At 43.5% G+C, this 3,251-nt stretch overlaps 1 pseudogene; it reads right to left on the minus strand.

Moving 5' to 3' along the window:
* Positions 1–1,704: 1,704 nt before the first annotated feature.
* Positions 1,705–2,950, minus strand: LOC127168338 (uncharacterized; annotated as a pseudogene).
* Between the last annotated feature and the right edge of the window lie 301 nt (positions 2,951–3,251).

Raw genomic sequence — 3,251 nt, forward strand, 5'->3', positions numbered from 1 at the left:
ATGGACCAGGCAGTTCACCTCAGAAGAACTAGGCACTTTACCTGGGTGCTGAGTAAATATCAGAGGCAATAGGTGAGTTAATCACAACTTCAATTTTTACTGTGAATTGTTTGTGATTTTGTTTCTGTTTTTCCTTCAGCAGGTACCCTTTTTCTTCAAAACATACAACAGCAATAACAATAAAACGGAAAAACAATAACTATACCCTTGGGTGCACCCACTAATTAACTATACATTGCACAATAAATCACTCTCACAATCAATCAAATTAAATGACCACAGTTAGTGATGATAAACAGATAACTGGAGTATGCAAATTAATCTTTCAGAGTCAATTGTCAATCTGTTTGTACAGTTTGTGCAGTGGAAATGATGCTCCTCAGATTCTTAGTTCCCAAAGAGAAAAATAGTTTCAGTCACTGGAAACAACGCTCTCTTACTTGGTTGAAGAAAACTATAATGAAAACTGTGTTTTGTTCCAGGTTCGTGATCCTTTCAATCAAGGTGGGAGAATCGCCATCAATTACAGGAATCTCCAATGAAGTTTATCTTCACAAGGAAAAAAAAAAACCCGGCCTGTACGTTCACAGACCAGTACACACTTAATTTTTGTGCATCAAGAATGATTTTCAACGAAATACATAACACATGAATGAAATAATACAAACATGCATGTTATTTATGCAACTTATGTCATAAAGAATTGCCTTGTCCATTCTCGTCTGTTTTCACAGTTTTACACAAAATCAAAATGGCGTCAGTGAACCGCAGTGACGCACTGAATATGCAGCCTGACACAATCACACTGCAAACGAACAATCACTCTATATAACATCACAGTTTAACACAATTTAGTCTTATATGCATAAAACAAATAAAACTATTATATACGGTCTGTTGTCATTCATTTTTAACATTGATCTTATCAGTTTTACAATTCACCAACTTACAACACACGCAAGTTTTGTGGTGCAGGAATAACACAAACACGCTGAATCATCCAATGTCTTATGCTTACGAGCTGTTTTGCTCAGTTAATTCGAAGCTTGAAAGAAATAAAGATCTTTTTTTTTTTTTTTTCTGGTTTTGTAACTCTCTCATTCGATCAGGTTTCTCTGTCGCTCTGTATCAAGCTAGCTTGTACAACGCTAGCTGCACGCAAGTGGGCGGAGCCAACAACCGAATGCTCCGATTGGCTGCTTTTAATTTCTTAGTTCAATCTAAAACACTTATATAGATATTTTTTCCAATCTATATAGATTTTCATTTATATAAATGGTCATTATACTGAATTTAAACAATGTTGTATATAATAATTATAAAAGCAATCATTAAACAGGGGTTACACATTACCGTTAGGTTACTTGCGTAACCCCGGTTCTCTGAGAACAGAGCGAGGTATCTCACTATGGGAACGCCCCCAGGCGTGATAGACTATGGAAGCACCAATTACACCACGTCTGCCCGAAGGACAGACCAATCACAGCTCGTACAAGGAGCCCACCCCTCTCCCTATATATACAGCTGTGATCCCCAAAAACGGCATTCTAAGCACGCTCTTCCCCCGTGTTATGCGAGAAGGGAAGCCTGGTGAGATACCTCGCTCTGTTCTCAGAGAACCGGGGTCACGCAAGTAACCTAACGTTCTCTTTCAAACAATCGCTCGGTATGTCCGTTTTCGAGTCTATTCAGGCGGGATAGACTTTAGTTCTCCAAAGAGCCAACTCTAAGAACTGCATGAGCCAATGAAGGCGCAGTGACATCAAGGCGATAAAATCTGATAAATGTATGGGGGGGAAGTCCAACTTGCCGCCGCACAAATATCTCCCACTGAAATCCCCTTGAACAGAGCCCATGAGGTAGAAATTCCTCGTGTGGAATGGGCCCTAAGGCCCTCTGGGGACCGAAGACCCATAGATGTTTAGGCTAGTTCGATCGCCTCCACCATCCAATGGGAGAGGCGCTGAGAGGAGATCGGCTTACCCTTACAATGAGTGGCCCATGAAACAAATAATTGATCGTTTTTCCTGAACGATCGTGTCCTGTTTACATAAAAGCGTAATGCTCGTACAGGACACAAAGTGTGCAATTTCCTCTCCTCTGAAGAAGAAAATGGAGGAGGGTAGAAAGCACGTAACTCCAAAGCAGAGCAGTTATAAGCTGAATCACTGACTTTGGGAACGAAAGCTGGGTTTGGCAGCAGCATAACTTTGCTGTCATCCGGACTAAAATTTAGACATGCTTGATGAACCGACAAGGCATGTAACTCCCCCACTCGCTTAGCTGAGGCTAAAGCAAGTAGTAAGACCGTTTTCAACGATAGGAGCTTAATATGAACACTCTCCAGAGGTTCAAACGGGGCCTGAGTTAAAGCATTCAAGACCATAGACAAATCCCATGACGGGACCAGTCGCTTCGACACTGGTCTCAAACGCCTCACCCCTTTCATAAAACGGCCTATAAGAGAGTGCCGGCCCACTGAAACTCCTTCGAAGCCCACATGACAGGCCGAAATTGCAGCCAGGTAAACTTTAATGGTAGAGAACGCTCTCCCATTGTTCAGTAAGCTCTGCAAAAAACAGAGAACCTCACTCACCGCACACTGAAAAGGAATAACTCCCTTATGAGTGCACCAGTCCTCAAAGACCTGCCATTTCAGATCATACAGCGAGCGCGTTGATGGAGCTCTAGCACTCCGTATAGTATTTATGACCTCCTGGGGAAGCCCAAGTGCATTTAGATTCAACCCTTCACGGGCCAGACCCAAAGATTGATTAGTTCCGGATGGGGGTGAAAAATTTGCCCCCCTGCTTGGGACAGCAGGTCCCGACGCAATGGGAGTTGCCAGGGCTCTCCCCAAAGGAGCTGGACAATCTCTGCCAGCCACAGCCTCCCTGGCCAATGAGGGGCTATCAGAAGGAGAGATAACCCGTTTTCTCTTACTCTGTCTAGGGTGGGAGAAAGACAATCAGCTTGCGCACTAGACTGTGCAGTTGCAACGAACGCGTTCCCCCTTAGCGATTGATATATGCCACCACCGTCGTGTTGTCTGTCCTGACTAGAACATGAAAACCCTCCAAGAACGGGCGAAAATGTTTCAGAGCTAGAAAGACTGCCATTAACTCCAGCATGTTTATGTGAAGTCTGCAAAACTGAGGCGTCCAACGACCGTTTATCGATCTGCCCTGAAAAACAGCTCCCCATCCCGTTAGGGATGCGTCCGTTGTCACTACTTTTCTCAGAGACACGCT

This window comes from Labeo rohita, chromosome 7 (genome assembly GCF_022985175.1).
Source record: "Labeo rohita strain BAU-BD-2019 chromosome 7, IGBB_LRoh.1.0, whole genome shotgun sequence".
NCBI classification, from domain to species: Eukaryota; Metazoa; Chordata; class Actinopteri; order Cypriniformes; family Cyprinidae; genus Labeo; species Labeo rohita.